The 21718-nt window shown below is 37.4% G+C and overlaps 1 protein-coding gene across 3 annotated transcripts in view; it reads right to left on the minus strand.

Annotated features, from left to right (window-relative positions):
• Positions 1–21718, minus strand: part of rassf7a (Ras association domain family member 7a) — a 46742-nt gene that overhangs the window by 24784 nt on the left and 240 nt on the right. Inside the window, exon 1 of one of the 3 annotated variants that reach the window (XM_056252102.1) lies at positions 16471–16870. The exons of 1 other annotated variant lie outside the window; for it this stretch is intronic. The gene's annotated coding sequence lies outside the window, so the exon portion shown is untranslated. Of the gene's footprint in view, positions 1–7542; positions 7704–16470; positions 16871–21718 lie in introns of those variants that run through there. One more of the 3 variants, XM_056252101.1, reaches the window with a different exon arrangement.

Here is a 21718-nt window from a genome sequence, read left to right on the forward strand (position 1 = left end):
TCCAGCACCCAAAACAACAACAGTGTCAGGATCCGGAAGTTAAAATCTCATTCATGTTTGCCATCAAAGAATTTTAGTATAAAACTTTCAGTACACATATTCCATGACAGATCAGATCAGACCAGGTTGCTCTTTTGGCGTATTTGGTAACACATTAAACTGCCAATCAACGTTCTGTCCTGTTACTTCTGCAGTCGAGCAGTGGCGCATACAGGAGCTTTGGGGTATCGGCACTAAGCAACAGTGGCCAACAGCTTGTGGTTTCCAAGGGAGGATATTTATATGGGTGAATCCCGCCGAAAAATAGCGTACTCACTCTCTCATTATGTGAGCTTTGCGAAATAACTACCTAAACAGCCTTAGGACATGAAAAACATCAACACTCGGATTGTTCACATGGTTTCAAGTCTCCAAGATGCATCGGGCAGAAAGACAATGTCTGTGCCAGTGTCCCGGGCCAGACAAGTGTTTCAATTAGTATGCGTGTGAATCCAAGAACCATAGGAGATTGATTTTTCAGTCAAGACATGGGAACCAAGGATGAAACAAAGTTACAACTCAGAGGATTGGGATCTAAGCTCTTTCAGATTATCAAAGCTTATCAAACAACTGAGCTTTGTGAGAAAAGCTGTAAAGGGTGTCAGGATGAGACATGAGAAAAGGAGAGACAGACTAAACCTTTTCCTGAACTGTGATTTTGTAGAATATAAATAACAGCGGCTGCTAAGGCGAGGAAGAAAATAGAAGCATCACCTGCCTTCAAAAAAATGAAGGCACCTTAAAAATAACTTAATTTGTCTCACAAACTCACCACTTTGAGAGAAGATTTAAAAAAACTTCAAATTGGAGAGAAGATCCAGACAACCAAATCTGAGAATATCTAATATTCAACATTTACAAAAACAGTCTCCAAGGTGAATCAAATTATTTTCAATTTTTTTTTTTAAATAGCCTGAATGTGCCCAGTTTGAATCTTTATGTTCTATATTGACTTTCATTTAGTTTTGAAGTTTAAATTTATAATAATAATTTGTTACATTTATATAGCGCTTTTTCTGGGACCTCAAAGCGCTTCACATACGGAAGGGGGAATCTCCTCAACCACCACCAATGTGCAGCACCACCTGGATGATGCGACAGCAGCCATATTGCGCCAGAACGCCCACCACACACACTTACACACACACACACACTTACACACACACACACAGGTGGAGAGGAGACAGTGATGAAGCCAATCAGTGTATGGGGATGATAAGGAGGCCATGATGGACAGAGGCCAAGGGGCAAATTAAAATTGTCAGATATTTTAAGAGATTTACTTATGATTCAGTTTTCCCTCCGCGTTTTCCCTCCGCGTTTCTGTAAGCTGGTTGCACCACATGACTTTGATTTGGCAGACAAATGTTTTTTCAAGTTTTTACAATATTTTTAACAAAACGCTTCGTTCTTTCGCCCTTGCAGATTTTCAGATGATAGTTATATGCTTTGAGGATGTTGTTTGTTGTCCTTGTGTGTCGAGTAAGCACTCAGTGTTTGTGGTTGTTTTGCTTTTCCATCTTGCTTGCATCAGACAGGAGCTGCCATATGAGTAAATGCCAAACCCAAACACCTTCACTCTCTCCACCGAGTAAAGCGGTCCACTCGGAGGTGGAGCATACAAGCATTTAAATAATTATGTTTATGATGATTATGATTGTTTCATGTTAATTCTTTCTAGGAATGCTCACACCACAAGGGAAGGTCGACATCTACAGTCTCTTCCATAATTTGTTTGCATTGGAGTTGCAGTTTGTTCATTTTCTTTCATATTGTTCAATTACCACAAGAAAAGCAGGTGAATAACTGCATCAGCTCTTGTAGGTAAGGTTATATTCAACAACACACATCTGGAACATTACAAAGCATTGTAGCTAGAATGCTTAAAATGTTAATACAATTAGGGTGTTAAAACATTTAATATATAAAACAATAATTGTCTCTAACGTTCAAATAATAAGGATACAACCTAGTTGATTAGTATTTCATAGATTGCACTTTTGCAACGCTACAACAAATGGTGTTAAGTACTCATTTCAGAAACAACAACCTAAATATGATAAATAAATACATTCCTTTTTACAAGTCTTGTTTTTGGTCTCCTAGAATAAGTTTCAAAGGGGTCCTATATTAAACACTTTTATGAAGTCTTGATTTAGTTTTTGGGGTGTTGTAGAATATGCTTTCATGCTTGATTGATCAAAAAACACATTATTTTTCACATATTTTACATTATTACAGATCCTCTCTCCCCAGCCTGACCCGAATGTGTCGTTTAGTTCCGGTTTCGAAGAAGCCCCTCCTTCCGAAATGTGTTGTGATTGGCAGCGAGAATACTTTTTTTTTTTTTATACCACTTTATTAAACTATTCATTTTCTTCTCTGTGGGCCTCTGAGTGAGTTCACGTAGTGAACGTCACACGCATCACACACATGACCAGCATCAGCCAATTAGTGAGCCTACGTTCTGAGGTACAACACAGAAGCGCTGCGCTGTTACACTACGTGAACTCACTCGAGGCTCACAGGGGGAAAAAATGAACAGTTTAATAAAGTCGTAAAAAGTTTTTGGGTTTTTTTGCACACAAAGTATTCTCGTCGCTTGATAAACTTAAGGTTGAGCCACTGTAGTCACTTGGACTATTTTAACAATGTTTTTACTAACTTTATGGGCCGGCAGGTTTCAATAGACGCCTATGGAGGAGTGAGACAGCACTCAGATTTAATCAAAAATATATTAATTTGTGTTCTGAAGATGAACGGGGTTGGTCTTACGATAGTCTTACGGGGTTGGAACAACATGAGGGTGAGTAATTACTGACAGCATTTTCATTTTTGGGTGAACTAACCCTTTAAGTGCATGGGTTTGATTTGGCTAGAAACTAACCTGACCTTGAGAGCGACCAAAGGCTTTTTTATTGTGTTATCTGGGAATCTTCACACTTTTGAACATATTTTTACACCTTTCTGAGATTGTCAATGGAGTGTGAAAGCTTAACGTCATGAGAGAGTAAGTTGCAGAGAACTAGATAGATCCAGATAACGATAGAGAGAAACAGGGAGAAGGTTTTCACTGAATACTTACAAAGCAAGTGAATGATTTGCATGTAAGGTGAAACTGTCCATCTTAAAAAAAAAAAAGCTTTCACAAACCCTAATGAAAGCTCACATGTGTTACTCAACATTGATCCAGAGAGAGCCAATGATGCTTAGTGGTCACCACAGGGGTCAATGAAACTCACTCTGTTCATCACTTTCCAGTAAAAGACCATGATGTGTTTCCTACTGCCATGGGGATATGAGTGAAGAACTGAAAAAGAGCTTGCCCTGGTCACATTTTACCTAAAAAAATAGCATGATACAGAAAATCGAACCTATTTAAGATCAAGATAAGCACATTTCCCCCAAATTCTCATTACTGCAAAGCACTATATATATATATATAAATGTCGAACATCTCATTTTGAACTCATCAAATTCTTCTAAAATCGAATTTTCTGTTCTTTACATTCTTTTTAAACCTCCTTTATATGTTTACTGTTTTTTTTATTTCTCTTCAAAAAAAAAAAAAAATTCACAAAAAGGATTTAATAACTCGACTGTTTCTCTAGACAGAAATTAGGTTAAATGAAGAGCAAAATGAGACTTTTGCTGAAGTCTACTACCTTCTCTACAGTTTCAGAAGAGATCTCACCAGTGTCTGAAACTGTGCTCAAATTTGTCAAAATACCAGTTTGCAACTATACGTCAAACATCTCATCATAAACTTAAATATTTCTCATAAAAATATTTTTTTCTATGTTCTCCACATTTTCTTTTTAATTTTCTTTATATGCATATTTATTTAATTTCTTCAAAGGAAGTTTAGAAAAAATAAAGGACTCAACATCTTGCCTATGCATAAAAATGTCACTATGCAAAAAAAAAAAATCTTAATTTTCCCCGCTTCATGCAAAACATAAATTTTTTTTCAATGTGACTTAGATATGTTTTTCTGAAATGTAGCCATTCATTTTCCACATTTTTCCTACACCACATGATGCTTTGCGCAAATTATGGGATTAACTTCCAATTACTGTAAACAATGAGCAAAGGTTTACTCTATGAATGCAATAATAAGCATTTTCAAAAACTGGGAACAATGAGATGACATTATTTTACTCACCCATTAATTTAAAAGCGTAAAAGCATTAACAAATTACAACAACAGACCATGAACCTTAAACGATTGATTATTTACGCAGCAATAATAAGGACGTGTTAATTATCACTGTAGTTACTGTGATATCACAGAACACACACACACACACACACGTTTACATAGCTATCTAAATGTGGACATCCATAGACGTAATGGTTTTTATACTGTACAAACTGTATCTTCATCACACACATACACAAACACACACACACCTGACCCCTAAACCTACCCATCACACACACACACACACACACACACACGCGCGCGCGTTTACATAGCTATCTAAATGTGGACATCCATAGACGTAATGGTTTTTATACTGTACAAACTGTATCTTCATCACACACACACACACCTGACCCCTAAACCTATCTCACACACACACACACACGTGTTTACATAGCTATCTAAATGTGGACATCCATAGACGTAATGGTTTTTATACTGTACAAACTGTATCTTCTCTCCTCTTACACTAACTCTACCCCTAAACCCCTACCCATCACACACACACACACACACACACACTAACCCGACCCCTAAGCCTACCCATCACACAAAACTTTCTGCATTTTTACAATTTTAAAAAGCCTTTAATTACTTTATCTTTATTCCAGATTTCCAGACGTCCCTAAAGGGAGGTTTTTGGAGATTTTGGTCACTTCTGGGTACAAATTTGTCCCCAAAATATAGTGAAGTAGGTACACAAAGACTTGACCTTTTAAAGACCCACTCCGATGAAAATAATGTTTTTCTAGGTGTTAACATGTTCTTGTGGCATTGTTCTGATGTTAGAGGACATATCTTGAGAAAAATCAGCTCAAAGTTGTTTTTCTGAGTATTTCTACATTCAAATGGCTGTGAATCAGTAGCAGACGCTAAAATGCTGGCTAAAATCGACTGGAGTTGTGACGTAGTAACTCCACTGGGCGTCTCCACACGCGACGTCTTGGAGTGAAATAATGATCGGTGATCGGTGATAACTTTGATTAACTTCGGATAATAATAATTAACGTGTATATAATACTGTTGCCCCACCGGTATTGGGGGTGTAAGCTGAGACAGAGCTCTCAGCAACGGGCAGGGGGAGGGTCGTCTCCGTGCCAACGGCTCCGCCCACAACGCAGAGGCGAATTGCTAATGAGCTACTGCCGCTCTGCTGAAGCGAAGTCCCAGAAAACGGCTCAGGTTTTGTGATTTTGGCTAAAAATGGCATAATCATAATTTAAAGACCACTGGGAATGTTTAAAAATAGCTCAAAATATGATCGGAGTGGGACTTTAAATACAAATATTGAACACTTGCAACTTTATGACACTTATTATAGTAATAAATCTTTTTTTTAATCAAACCTCAACATTTTGTCTTTAGTGGTTGAAGCTTATTAAATTCTAAATCTAATTACCACTTAATTAACTACAACCCAACTTAATATTCAACAATATTTCTGGTTTGCCTGCACTGACACCATCGGCTGAGAACTGCGCTGGACTCTCATTTTCTCCAGAAATGCTTCATAGCTGAACAGAAGTCATTTCATTATTGATGATCTTTACAGTTATTGAACAGAACTGAATCAACCCTGAACTGAATAATGTCAGTTTACACTTGTCTTTTTCGAGCGGTTTACAGCAGAACTGAATTCTGTTTGCGTCACCGATCATCCTGTTTATGACTGTAAAGCTGCTTTGAAACAATAGTATAAAGCACTATAAATAAAGGTGACTCGACTCAACTACAAGCATTACTGAAACTCACTCTCCTGTACAACGCCTCCCACGTCCCTCTCGCTCTCGATCAATGGCCACACATCTCTAATGCACAGCTGTGCGCTCGGACCTGCTGTTCCTCATCAGTGACATGACGGAGCAATCACGTCAGCATCACCTAAACAGCTTAACAAGAACAAGTGCTGAACTGACACTTCAACAAAGAGCTGAGCTGGGCACTTCAAAACATGACCTGCTGCCTTTGACTCTACGTCACAAGATTTAAGTTGGTTAGTCATGAAATGTTTCACGTGACCACATCTGCCATATCTGACCAGAGGCGTTGCTATGCAGTTGCTAGGGTGTTCTGAGTGGTCAAGTCATGCATACAATGACAAATGAGTGAATATGATAATGATATTACACGACTCCTAATGATATACTAACCAGACTTTGTGTCTGTGCTGGACTTTAAAGCACAGTCTGGTCATTAGCAGAGCGAATGCGGTTAAACACAGATCGACGGGGGAATCTGCTTAGATTAAAGGCAAACAGCAAGTTCATAAAGGACTCAGTGAGAAGCGTCCTTGTTAAAGAAGCATGATTAAATGTAGCTCTGAACACTCGGGAACATAATTAAATCCAGGCTCCCGCTCCACGCTATCATCAGTTATTCGGCATATTAGGGTTCACGTCTCATTTTTCATTGAGAGATGTTTGGAAAATGATAGTACAGATATTTAAAAGGTCTCCCTTCTGGAGTTTCAGAGATCTCAAACTGTGGTCAGATCTTCCAAGATAGCAAAGTTTGCAATTTAACATCAAACGTCTCATTATAAGCATCTCATCTGATCCTTCTCAAATCAAATGTTCTGTTATCCACGCTTCTGCTGAAATGAACTGCTCATATTTGTCTCCAGAAAGACTCAATAGTCTCGCTTGTGTCTCTGGAGCTTCAGAAGAGATCTCAACAGCCTCAAACAGCTCCAAGACTTTATAAAATACCAACGTTTGCTATTAAACGTTAAAAATTGGATTATAAACTCAAAGATTTTGTTCTATGTTTTCCATATTCCTTTTATAGTTCCTTTATGTAGTTTAATTTTTTATTTCTCCAAAATATGCACAAAAAAAAACACCAAGGAGATATTTTTTAACAACCCAACTCTATGAAATGAGAATAAAGAAATTAGATTAAATGGAGAACAATGTGCTCAAGTTACGGCTCAGATTAAGAAAGACTCCAGTAATCTCAGATGTGTCTCCTATAGGGTATCAGATCTCAACAATGTCTCAAACAGTGCTCAGATTTGCCACGATTCATCTAAAATCATATTATATGAGCTAGGCTATATCCACATTACTTTTATAGTTCTCATTTGAGTATATTTTAGAAAAAACATCTGAAAAAGAGTCAACGCTTAAATGAAATGAATCAAATACCTCCAGAGCAACCTCTGAGCAATAACGCTTCCCTCTGAACAAGGCTTGATGTAAAATACTGTGAGACGCAGAGATCAGACGTCACAGCCGCGGCTCAGGAACAACAGGTTGATTTACAGCAAACAAACAAGCGGAGGACAGTTTTCTTACCTCATAAATACAGAACTCCTCCTGGCTCTGCCGGCTACTTCCACATGAACGCAGAAATGTCCTGCTTTGAGAGAGACATGCAGGTGGTGTGTGTGTGTGAGTGTGTGTGTGTGTGTTCAGGTCTTTAACACTCCTCTAGAGTCTGACAGCACTTCCCACTCACATCTGCAGCTCTCTCTCTCCCGCTCTCTCGCTCTCGCTCGCTCTCTCTCTCTCTAAGCTCCGCCCCCGTCTCCAGGTAGGAGGAGTGTCTTGTCTTGTTTTGAGTTTCTGTCCCCTCACTATTAAGTCCTTCACACCCACGCCCATCCATTTAGTTCACTTAATGAACGAGTTGGACCTATAAGACCACTCCAATGTTGGTAGCTGTTTTATTTTTTTATTTTTATTTTTTTAGTTAGTTTGTGTTGAAGTGTTTAAGAAATGTTGGCAAAAACACTTTGAGCAAAAATAAGGTTTAATTTGGTTTTAATTTTTAACATTAAGTATTGGATTAAATCACATGAACTAACAACGTGCAATGAGCAAAACTTAATTTAGATAGTATTTTTCTTATCTTGATGTGTTTTGCATGAGTGAGCATTTGGAGGTGTTTTTCACACACAGCTTTATCTGTGTGTGAGCGTAACCAGATGCTTGCGACGGAAGTCACATGTTCAGCTTTTCAAACAGATTCGGTCACCTTTGGTACCCAGAGCAAAGCTGTGTTGCTCACAGTCCAGAAGACTTCACAGAGGTCTCTGCTTTTACTTCTAAAAGACCTCAGGAGGAATAAAAAAGAGACTGCATTTAATCTCACTGCTGTCTAGGAGAATCAATGAGACGAGATCTCATTTGTGATGTTTCTTTTCAATAGATAATACGCACTGTTGTAGATGAGAGCCTAAACACACACACACACACACGATACACTGAAACCGGACCATCAGCTTCCCAAACCATACAACACAAAGTCAAGTGGACAAACAACTCAATCACAAATCATTATGGTTATGTGGGTGAATCTATTGAAAGAGGTCTCATATTACAACCCAACAACAAAATTAAATAAATTGTTTTGCATTAAAAATATTAAGCCAATTTATAGGACCATTAAGACGTTTGTGAAACTTCAGCTCATTTTCCTGATAATTACTGTAATGTGTCCAAATGCTTTACTTCCGAGTTTATGATTTTCATTATCAATAATGTTCTTGTTAGTTTCTCATTATTATAATACAGTAATGAAAATCATCCTAGACAAAATGCGATTTTTTTCTATCTTTAAATAAATTAATAAAATAAATGGATAAATAAATAAACAAATAAAAATGATAAAAAGGTATTAATAAATACATTTATAAATGAATTTATTTTTTGCATTATATATTTTTAAGAGACATTTATTTATTTAATATTTGGTTATCCATCAAATTTAAGGCAGTACAAGTACTAGCATGATGAATAAAACCTTCCACATAATATTTATGTATTGTGGTAATGAGAATTTGGTCAATGTGATTTTTACAGAAAAATTATGTCAAAATGCGAAACAATATGGCTACATGCAGCGGCTCCTTGCCACTGCCGCCTTTTTTGCCTTTGGCTTTTGGCTTGCTTAGTTGGGGATATTTAATATTCAACAATATTATTGATCTGCCTGCATTGACACCATTATATGAGAACTGAACTGAGCTGGACGATGACATCACGGTTTTCTCCAGAGCGGCTATATATATATATATGCCGCTATTTTCTTCTAGACAAACTTTGTTGCATTATTTTCCTGTTATCTCTGTAAAGCTGCTTTGAAACAATCTGTATTGTAAAAAGCGCTATATAAATAAAAGTGACTTGACTATAAATTAGCTTAATTTTATTCAGGCAAAATATAATATAATTGTATTTCTTCTGAAGTTGGGAAACGTGACCTGCAAGAAACCACAGATACATTGAGCCGTGAAATACTGTAGATGTGAACATCTGGTTAGTATCTATAGCCCTATACAGCAGTTTCACAATGACAATGTAATGAGTTCCAACTGAGCCTTTGGCCTTATTTGTCCACACAACGACACACAACAAAACCAGCAGTCAATTATTAATGCGTCCTCTCACTTTGTACGCCATCAAGAGCAATACAATTACCTCCTGCACCGTGATAACAATAATGCTTTATCACAGTCTATGCTCAACACATTGGCACTATACGATAAATAAAGCCTCTTCTAATTTAGTAAAGTGTGAACGAGGCAGGTTTAGTGGCCAACATTGAGGGATTAAGGGTGATTATAACTCTTGGTTTTATCTGTTTTACGTTCCACTGACACTTTTGAAGCATTCCTGAGGGCAAACCTGTAATCTCGTCCCATCCCCCCCCCCCCGCGGCGTCTCCGACCCCCCACGCTTTCTGGAGCCGTCCTGTCAGGGTTACTTAACATTCCCTCAGTTTCAGGTTACAACCACATTTCAAAATGCGTGAATTTAATGTGCACCAAATAATGTTTTGTATATTTTGCTAGCCAACACAACAGTAGTCTTGGACTCTGTATTGCCACCTATTGGTGAGGATGTAGACTCACTCTGAATATCATTGCCAATGCATGGGTTTTTCCTCCCATGATTCAATAATTTGGCAAACATAAATGTCCAATAATGAGAATGTTATAGAGATACAGCGAGCAGTATTTGTCTGGTCATGTGATCACAAAATGCCGGACTCTATGGTGGTCCAACTGTATAAAACTGGTATCTAATGTTTTAAACCGATTTCTCAACAATTTACAATTTGTTTGTTTGTTTATTATTTGATTTTATGGACATCAGAAAGCATGCCTGAGATAACCACATGACCTACTTTATGAGGAAACACAACTCGCCTGCAAAAGGATTGGCCTGAATAGGAACGCGACGACTTCCTTACCTAATCCATCTTGTCATTGCATTTCCATTCGCAAACAAAGCCGTTTGTAGCATTGTAAAAGAATAAATATTCCATTATAAAGAAAAGCGCACTCAGCGGTTAAGCTTGTTTCAACATAAAACGTGAACAGATGTGACCCAGTGGTTTCCCTCAAACAGATTTCATCATTCGTCCCGGAGATGTTTTCAAAGCACAGGTGCGCTTTGAAGAATCCAATGCCAGAGACTCTCTAAAGTCTCTTTAGATCAGTGGACAAAACATGGACAGGTGTGCCGTGCTCAACACACACCACTGCATACTACATTAACAACCCATAACAGTGACTGAACACTATGATTAAGGGAATTAGGCTACATTTTTCTCTCTCAAATTAGATCTTTTCAGGCAGACTGTCCACACTATTAATTGCAAGTTTTGTGTATCCAGACATAATCAACCTATAGGTTTCTTAATAAGCGGTGCAGAACTCCTCCACCCACAGGGAAATGCCCAAATCTTTGGACATACCATTTGAACACCGCCACAATACCTCTGGCATTTCTATCACCAGGTTTGACGTTATCGTTGTGTTTTGTTGAGAGAGATTTGAACAGCCAGAGTGTCCAGATTGAGTCACATCTGTAAAAATCTGATTGGAATCGCATTTCAAAATACTTCCATATGTGAATTGAATCAGTTGTGAAAAAAAATCCAATTTCATGTGTTTTTTTTTTTGTTTCTGTCTAGACCATCTGGATGAACATGGCCTTAGTTAGTACAGCCAAAAAACCAAACCCTTTTTGTGTTTCACGGAAGAAAGAAAGTCATATGGGTTTGGAACAACATAATGGTGAGATTTTCTTGTTTGCGTGAACTATTCACTTAACTGCACATATACAATGGCTTTGGATTACTATTTTTGGAAAGGCTATGAACCTTGCATTACATGTATCTTTCTTATTACAAATAACTGACAAAGCTCTTCATCAAGAGAGAAGTGAAACATTTTTGTTTAACAAAACAATCTGACCTTGACAGAAGGCTACACAAAAAAAGAAAAGGAAAAAAGCAGCCCATAATTGGACCAGGCATGCCAACATTGTGTGAACACTAGGTTGTGGGTTTAAATGACATGAGCGGTCTTGTGGTGTACAGTCTTCTGTCTTTTTCTTCACATAATGAAGAAAGAAGAAGGAACGAAGAAAAACATCTCTATATATATACTGTATATATGGTGAATTCAGGGTGATTGGGAAACTTTTTGCCATTGAGATGGAAAAAAAATGCGTCTTGGAAAATTGAAACTTGGAAAATGCGTCCCACTCAACCTAAATTCACCCATATATATATATATATATATATATATACACACATATACATATATATATATACACACATATACATATATACACACACAATACTGTGCAAAGGCCATGTCAAAATAGTTTTAAGCCAGTTATTTATATCTTTTGGTGTAGTGTGTCAGTAGGAAATATCGGTTTACATTTTCAAACATTCCTTTTGCCATTAGTTGTAATTATAGTGAGATTTGTGTATAAACAGACAGTCTGACAACAGCCGGCGCTCCACACAGAGATCTGATCTCACCATCATCAAGTCCATCACATGCACAAAAATACTTTGAAAAAGTAAAAAAATAAAAATAAAATTTAAAATGAACTTTGTTATTAAACTTTTTACTTGACATTTATAGAGTTGTTTAATTTAAATGTGCCTAAGATGGCAATGAAAGTTTTTCTAAATCAAGGGGAATACAAAGAATACATTTATAATAACTTGCCATATGTGTTTTAATACGCACACTCACAGAGTGTACCTTTGTGCATATTATAGCATCTCATCTTTAGCTTTAACATCAGTACTGGAATCAATTTTCTTTTGAAGCAAAGAAAAATATACAGAAAAGCAAAATCCAAAATGGTTTGGAACAACCTTTCAGTCAGGAGGCAACATGATGCTTTAAAAGTGCAATCTTGTTTAGTAACAGTGCTTTATACACACATGCATAAAGCTTCTCCACAAGATGAAGTGAAAGCAGAAACAAACCAAGGTAGCACTGCTTGACTGTTGTTTATGGCAGCGCGGTTAAATATAGCCCAACTCTGTCATTACGGTCACCACATGATGACAGAGTTCTTTGTCATTTGCTGGGATTTGTGTGCAGTGCAACTTACACTTCTCATTTTGCAGTTAAACCCCAATAACTCAGTAAAGAAAAGCCCAAAATCACATTGTCAACAATAAAAGTGTTCTCCTTTCTCCTTAGGCTGAAGACAATACAAAACGGCTTGAGTTTCAGGTCTATTTTAAACGCACACTCAAAGCAAATTATATTCAACAACATCTAAGAGTTTGAAGAAATATTCATCTTTCAATAGAAGTAAAGCTTGCACTAAAACACCCAGAACCACAAAAGTCTATAATACCCAGATAATACAAGTTCAATCTGAACTTTCATGCCACCATTTTATTTCCTTAAACCAAACTGTTTCCACATCTAAAATCCTGATGATTTGCTGATTATTTTGTCAGATTCGCAGTGAGATTGAAAGAATGTTAAGTCATTTTCTCAGGAAAAGCATAAGTGTGATTATGTCCCCCCTGATGCTCATGATGGTTTTTCTGCCTTAAGAACTTTTTCTCCTGATTTACCATATCTTGGCAGATATTGTACATGTGACCAAAGCTGCATCTGAAAGGTAAACCAGAATCTAAATGGACTTCGAACCGGTCTTTGATAGTTTTAGGGATGCACAATATATCTGTACAATATCGGTCAAAATGGGAGATTTTTTTTCCAGTTATTGGTATCGGCTGATAATTGTGAATGCTTTTTTTTTTTTTACATTTAAATTCCCTTTGCTTCTACTTAAATATAATATTTAAAAAGTACTCTGCTATATTTGGCAAATCACAAGATGAATATTCATTTTCATTCTGCACATTACAATGCTGTGATGCATGAATTTACTTGTAGACTTTAAAATTAGTTAATTTAGTTTCTTTTTGTAAATGTATAGACAATTGTAAAGAATTTTACTATTGGCCATTTACTGTTAATCTGCCATAAAGGGGATATTTACATTATCAACCAGAATTATCCCATTTTGACACTTCACATTTGTTGGTTTTTAACTTGAACAAATATGTTTCTACTTAGTTTTTTGTTATCGGTTATGTGCATTAGGATTTTATGTTACATCTTTTGTTAAATTATTGTTTATTGCGTTATTTGTTTTGTGTTTGTGTGCATTACACTGTATGCCCTTTCTACATAGTATTTCCATCAGCTTGTGGAAAAGCTACTTGTGATGAACTTTGATTCATCATGTGGATTTCTCTTTACCAGCAGTTATTATGGTGATGATGTTAGTATATGTTAATACATGGCCTTGCTAATTCAGCAGAAAACTAAGGGCTACTGGACTTACTAGTTTAAAATGTCTTTTTTTTTTGTAAATTACAGTTGTTTCAAAGTCCCCCTGTGGTAAAAAAATAAATAAAAAAATCAACCTTTAAATGTTGTTTATATGTGGAGTTTTTAATATGCTTTAAGACAAACCATATGCAACACCATTGCTGAGTATTTTCTGCTTAAAACTGCAGTGAACCAAAGATTTTGCGGTTTGAAATCGCTGGTGTTTCTGACGTCACAAACTACCTTGTAACCAATCAGGTCAACGTGTGATCGTCAACCAGTGGATCTCTGAGCTGGAGTGAGTGAGTGGAGGCGGGGCTCATTTGCATATTGATAGAACCGCGTATACTAAACGAGGGAAGGGTGTAGAGTTACATTCAAGGTATTTTAAGGCATGAAGACATTAAATATGTCATTTTGGTGATCAAAGATGAGTTTTAAGGCATACAATTATTGACTACAGGGGGACTTTAAACTGTAAATTTGACAGGCTCTTCTGTAAATGTGTTTACATTTTTACTTAATTGTTCTGGAAACCACAGCTGCCATTTTTTCTGTAAAAATGAGAAAACATTTTTACTGTGTTTCAGTTAGATCTCATCTGACTAACATCCATATATCTCATTTTGCTATACTTAGTGTTCATATACACTACCATTCATATGGGTCAGTACATTTTTAGTTTGTTGTTGTTGTTTTTAGAAAGAAATTAATAATTTTATTAAGTAATATTTTATTAAACTGATCAAACGTGACATTAAAAGACATTTATAATGTAACAATATAAAAATAAAAATAAATAAAAACATAAGCAGGAAATAGTCCGCTGGTGTCCAAGCTTGGGCCAAGATACTCTGTTTGCTGGTTTTAGAGGAGTTTCGGGTATTTGTAAGGTTGGGAGACCAGCTGGCCAACCAGATAAACACCAGATAACACCAGCTTGGCCATGCTGGGAGACTAACTAAACCAGCTAAGACCAGCAAATCCCTGACCACAAGTATGAGCAATGACAACAGTAATGCTTGTCTTGTTAAAGACAACTAACATCTGGAGTTCTGTAAGAGATGTAAAACAGCTTCAAGTACTTCAAGTTCACGTCTCCAGCGAGAGGTACACAATTTGGAGGTGCGGTTTTGGGTGGGCCGGTTGTTTTTCTTTTCTGTCAGAAAGGCTTTCAAAAGCTCAGGAAGAGGGGTATGAACAAAATCACCTGTCATGAGCCTGAGGGGTCATGGGGCACAAGAAACAAAAGGACTCATCTTTCAAAGCCCCCCGGCTCTGTCTGACAGATATCCAAACACAGAGAACAATGACGCTTTCAAAACATTTCACTTCCATCCTTCATCGCCATCTAAGAGCTACAGACACATATAAAGATGTTGTTGTTCCATTTCTTAAAATTAGTATTGTTCATTCATTTGTAGATCCAAAAATCCAAATGTCATACAAATTTCAAAACATTTCCAACAGATGTTACTGAATTGTAGCCAGCACATCTTCAGTATGAAGCAGAATGAAGCTTTGTTCGGCTTCTGGAACGCTCTAGGTGGTAGAGAGATCATAATAAAGGCCGGTTTGTGTAAATGACAGTATATTGGGTGGATTCCAGACAAGGAATCATTCCTGAGGAAAACAGGTCAACAGGAATTTCAGGATTGAAACGAGAAATGATGCCATGTCATTCAACAAGTACTTACATCCTCAGTCATCAATATACAAAAGAATGATTATACATTGCACATAAACTATGTGCCCAAAAAATAAAATAAAATCAATTGGCATTTATTTTAAAGAAATATAATGTGAGCAATTTAAAACAAAACTCTACACAATGAGAAGTTTGTTGGTTTTAAAATATACAACAGATATACTGTTCAATACGACGGACACATCTAGCCAGGATCACACAAACACCATCGGATTCAAAAGTGCCTCCCCATACATTTTTAAAATCATATCCTTTACAAATGACCTCGGGACCATGTACTGTATGAACATAAAATGTATGATTTGTAAGGGAAAAAAAACTAAGTATGAATCTCCTAACTCCACGCCGAAAAGAGCAGATCATACCAAACCGTACAAAGGAGATCACATGGAATTGGGTAAATCAAAATAGTAGAACATTGTTGTGAGACTGTTCTTGCCGCATTTGTTTTCAGATGGCACTGGTTTCATATGTTTTATCTAATGCAATGACATTCATACATTTGGAGGCAACAACAGGACCTCCAATAAAAAAAAACATAAAAATACTAAACTACCGTAATATCTCATTCAAGGATATACAACACAAAACCTTTACAGAGAAACACCATCAAGAAGCATTTCTTGGCAAGTTTCCTGAATTCACCTCCTCTCCCTGAAGACTTTGACTAAATTACATTGCCATGGTAACACAAAAAAACTACTAATTATCATGACCAAGAACAAAAGATGTGGGTAATTAGAAAAGCCAGCACTTTTGTGTGATAAAACATCTCTTAAATCATGGAACATCAAGCTTATTAAACTAAATCTAACATATGTTCAAACTCCACAAGTTTGCATGAAACTTCAAGACATTGAAAAATGAAGCCCTAGATGCCCATAAAAGCGGGGTACTCACCTATAATGCTATCTTTAGAAGTGCAAGACTCGTCTGAGACTGCGAGACAGTTGAGGCCACCTGATGTGGCACGTGAGAGTCCGTGTGAAACGTTAGGAGGGGCCCGGAGACAATCTGAAGTGGCGCCGCCATTCCGTCGCCATGGAGACTGATGCTCTTTCAAAGCCACCGGCCAATGGCGAGGCACTGCGATTGTGTTGGGACAGAAGTCACATGACCAGTGTTTGAGCAGCACACAAAACATGAGTGGGGTGGGCAGGAGTTGTCGGGGCATTCGGGGGAGGAATGGACGCTTGGAAGAGTCACAAAAGAAATCAAACGGCGAGCGATCCCACCATGGTGAGGCACCAACTTCATGCTTGTTTAGGGGCCATTCCTTCAGCCAAGCAAAACCAGTGACCTTTAACAATCACAGAGAATCTGTCAAAACACATTTTTTTTCCACTGAATGCAATAACTGTTAAACCAAACAAGAGGTTAAAAACGCACTTCAGAATCATGAAGGTATAACAACGCTCCCTCAAACTATAAAACAATTTATGTTAAATTGTGTTTCGAATGAGTTCATGGTGTGATATCATGAGGTTCATCATGTTCATAAGTGCCCTACAAACATTGCAGTGTCTCTGATGTAATCATAGAGCAATATTACGGTCCATAAAACTCCAGTGAACAATAGTTCATCTCTGGGGTAAATTGTCAGTTTGCAAAAAGGGATACATTTTTTCTTTAATTGATCTTACTGTGACACAGGAATGCAAATAACGCAGACACAAAATGTGCAACCTTGAAGATTTCAAGACACACAGATTCAGACTGGTAATACTGACTTATACCAAGATTTACATAAAGAGGCCAAAGCTCAATTACTATCCAACCTGTTCATAGTTCACCAAAAAATAAATATTCAGTGATTACTCACATCACATCTTTAACTCACATCGTCCCAAACCCGTATTACCTTATTTCTTACATTGAAAACAAAAGGAGATATTATAAAAAATGTTCACACTGCTCAGTTTCATGATATGAAAGTACACAATGGCCATAAAAAAACTTTTTTTAAACCGTATGTCAACAACTTATATTTTGGCCTCTTCATCACACAAAGCCATTCGTTTTTCAAAATATTTTTCAAAGTAAAAGGTATTTCCACAAATATGAATTATTAATTCATAAATATAATTAGTTTTTTAAGGAGTTGTACCACATGACAGTTTACAACTGAGCTTAACTCATCATAAAAAGGTCATTAATCCAAAATATTATTAATCCAAACTACTTAAAGGCCATTCACACACAAAACATTTTTATGTTTAAAAACAGGGCAGTGGAATGAAAAAATGTGTGTTAATGTATTTTTTTGAACTTCTTTTAACTTAAATGCCACGTTTTTAGAAATCCGTGTCATGAGCACGACACAGCAAAAGAATCAAACACAATGTTAAAACATTTAGAAACAATATAAAAGCAGTGCAGTGGAATGCAAATTTATGTGTGCGTGTGAATGGTCCCTAAATAGTTTTCCCCACAATAATTTCATCCTTTTAATGAGGCTTTTTTTCTTAATTTCATAATTAAGATAATGATATCATTATCAGGAAAGCATCATCTTCACACTTTTTATTTTATACCCCAAAAAATATATATATCAGGATATCACTTCAAATTATTTTGCAGTGCTCATTCATTTGTTCTGAACTGCCCTGTTTCGAATTCGATAATTAGAATATGTAACATAATGAAAAAATAAATGCAGTAATTAAAGATTTGTGTTTCAGGAACTTTAAGTGGTAATTCCCAACATATTTCTCTCATGGGAACGTAAAGTGGAGGCATAACTCATGAGGAATAGCTAAGCCTACGTGTGTGAGATGTGAAGAAGTATGCGCTATCTCCAGATGGTACATAAGCTCTTTTTGTTCTCGATCCATCTAGCAGCTGGACAGATGAGTCACTGTGAACTGAAGAGGTTTTGCAGGAGGAGAGACAGACTCTATTTGATTCCCATGTCCGCCAAAAACTGGCCCACTCCATCCAGAAAGAACACGGTAAATCACGTTTGGGGAGGAGGGCGTGCGAGGAATGCTATTGCAACAGATAGCCTATATTATGACTGCAAAAATACTACAAATTACATAATGCACATTCAATAAAATTGTCGTCACATTAGCAAAATTTACAAGCATTTACACTTAGTCTGCTGTATATTTCAATGTTAACACATTAAGTGGATGATGAGCAGAGCATGGTTTACACTAGTCCAGAGAAAGCCACGAACGTGTAATTCAAAAAATTTTCCATTGCCAATAGTTTAGCAACGTAGTAGTGCTGGGCTAGCCTGGGAAAACCCAGACAACTTCCGGCAAATTTAGATTTGCTCTGAAAGTTAGTCTGGCAAAGAGCTCATTCAAGCCCATTTCCAATCCGTCGAAATCGCGGCACCAATCAGAAACGTTGGGGCGGGCTTTACACGATGACGACAGCGCTGGGATTTTGAAGCAGATTTTGTAGCCTACATTACAAAGATGGATGCCGCCGTCGAACATCACTCGTTCGAATCAGCTATCGCGTCTGTTTTAAGCGATTTGAACGTTTCCTTTTTGTTAAAAACCGAGCAAAGAACAACACTCGGAGATGTTTCTCCGCCGCTCTGCATACGTCATCTCCTTCATCGCTCTGATTGGGTTTAGGTCTATCCGCGACGTCCGTTGGTGACGCCCCTCTGGAAATGATTGTAAATAAAACGCCCCTCTGGTAATGATTGAATAATCATTGACGTAATTTCCACTGAAACAGGAAGTTAAGGTGGGACATATTGAATGGCTCCTCCCCCTTTTCAAACAGCCAATAGCGTTTAGTTTCCCTCACAGACTGCGAGTCGCACTTGACGGCACCATGGAAGCGAATCCGAGCGCTGATGATACGCTGGATTCAATAGTAAAAGTGTGAATAAATTCTAGCCATTTCATTCTTAACCAACATACAGTTGGAAAACGGAATAAAACTTGAGCGTTTGGGCAACCGAACACACGTCTCAAACCCATATTACGTGACGTGTCAACGGTTGCTTTGGCCAGGTGGTGTTTATAGCATAGGGGGCGGAGCTTTCGATTCTAGAGAGCATTTGATTGGACAGAAGATGTGATGAGAAGCTGAAGTCCGCGGTGCGAATTATGCTAATTTTGTCAATGTTTTGGAACAAACCAGCTTCATAACCTTAAGGCAAACATATTCACACTAAAAGCTAAAAAAAACGTACATTTTGATTTCAGGGGGCCTTTAACGGGGACACACACACGCAGCAGCCATTTTAAGTCCACAAGACCACAAGTGCACATGAAGTGTGGCATTTGGGACAGGTTCACTACGATATGGTGAAAAACAGTATGTGACAAAAGAAGCATGTCCAGATTCACAGTACTCATAAAAGAGTAGGCAAAAAGTACCCGGATGACCTACTACTTCCGGTGAGATTCTGAAGTGCATCCGAAGGACACTTTACCATCCCATGAGGCCACAGGAGAGGATTAATGAATGGCAGTGAAGCAACGCAACTGAAGCCGGTAAGTCACATGATAATGACAACATGGCGAATGTAGTGCGTCCAGATTACATCTAAACTACACACATTCATACTACCGGTATATACACCAGTACCTACTCAAGAGAGTATGCGGTTTTGGACGCAGCCACACACTGAAGGACGCGTGCCGCTCGTGTTTTCGGCGTCTGCCTCCTCACTACAATGAGGACATGAACACGTGAACTTCATCTGAGAGCTGATCTGAGAGTTACTCACCAGCATTTCACTTCATAAAACTATTGCACATCATATACACACAGAAATTCAAAGGTTTTCACGACTACGCGTCAAAATAAAAGTTCGGTTTAACTTGAAAAAAAGAAAAGAAATACATTACTATTGCACAGTAGAGTGTACTTCTTCAAATAATAATAATATTACATTTTATTACAACACACAGAAACTCAAAGGTCTTCATTACAACCCGCCAGAATAAATGTTTGGTCTAACGTGAAGAAATTATGAAACAAATATGTTCGAAATACTTAATAATGCAGTATTTCTGCAGTATATATGAATACTGTACACAGTGAGTGAGTTTCCTGGATACACAGACTACACGATAACCTACTACATCTGTAATATACAACACACATCAACAGAAAGCTATATCCCACAATGCAGTGCGCTCAAACTAAGTGGCCATTTTTAGCCTAACAACAAAACCCACAAGTAATAGACCCTTCACAAAGACCTGCCCCCTTAGTTACTGTTGCTAGGTCTGACAAGCCACATCGCTCTCACGCAGTGAGAAAAAGGCTACAACGCGGAGCAAAAAGGGCACAATACGCCAACAAAACAGAGCAGGTTACTTTTAATATGAAACAAGTCTCAGCTTTCAAATTTTTTAAGAAATTTAAACAATACTGTTTTGTGTCGTGACAGATTGCTGTAACGCCTCAGTTCAAGCGGCACGTGAACCGATCATCACTTCCTACAAGTTATAGCACATAATAAACATGAATGAACATTGTTTCAACCGCGAAAAGATGATACAGACTATTTTTCAAGTTCAAGTCCACAAACATTAATCTACTAACTCTCCTGTCTGGTTTGTTTGTCAGAAACGCAGATTCAGCATTATAATCGGTCAGACCTGTCAATCAAACTCACGGCGAATTATAATTATAATAACCATGATTTTTTTTACATCTCTGGCTTTGGCTTATAATTTGATCAGACTGCCAAAACTTTACATTTTTTTGTACACCAAATTTTACTTTCTAAATTGAAAACTCAAAATAGATCATTTGGAACCATTACCTTGAGTAGGCTAATATTATATCACCGTTATCTTGAACTCTCTACTGACATCTACTGGTGTGGATGAAGCGTCATGCAAAACGAAAAGTTTTCAATTATAATTAGCATTGTCAAAATACCATATTTTATTGAATTGGTCACCCATCATAAATTTATTCTGCAACCATATGCATCTAATAAAAGGGGTAATTACAGAGATAAGATTAGTAGTATCAGTCTGGTTATGTGCCTTCAAAATGACGACTGGAGAGACTTCATCTTGTGTGTGTGTGTGTGTGTGTGTGTGTGTGTGTGTGTGTGTGTGTGTGTACATCATATCAAAGATATAATTGCCTCATGACTCACCTGTCACAGATATAAGTAATGACTGCACAACTGACATGACTCAAAGCATCACAT

Source organism: Rhinichthys klamathensis, unplaced genomic scaffold, assembly GCF_029890125.1.
Source record: "Rhinichthys klamathensis goyatoka isolate OS25496 unplaced genomic scaffold, OSU_Roscu_1.1 h1tg000092l_1, whole genome shotgun sequence".
Taxonomy (NCBI): Eukaryota; Metazoa; Chordata; class Actinopteri; order Cypriniformes; family Leuciscidae; genus Rhinichthys; species Rhinichthys klamathensis.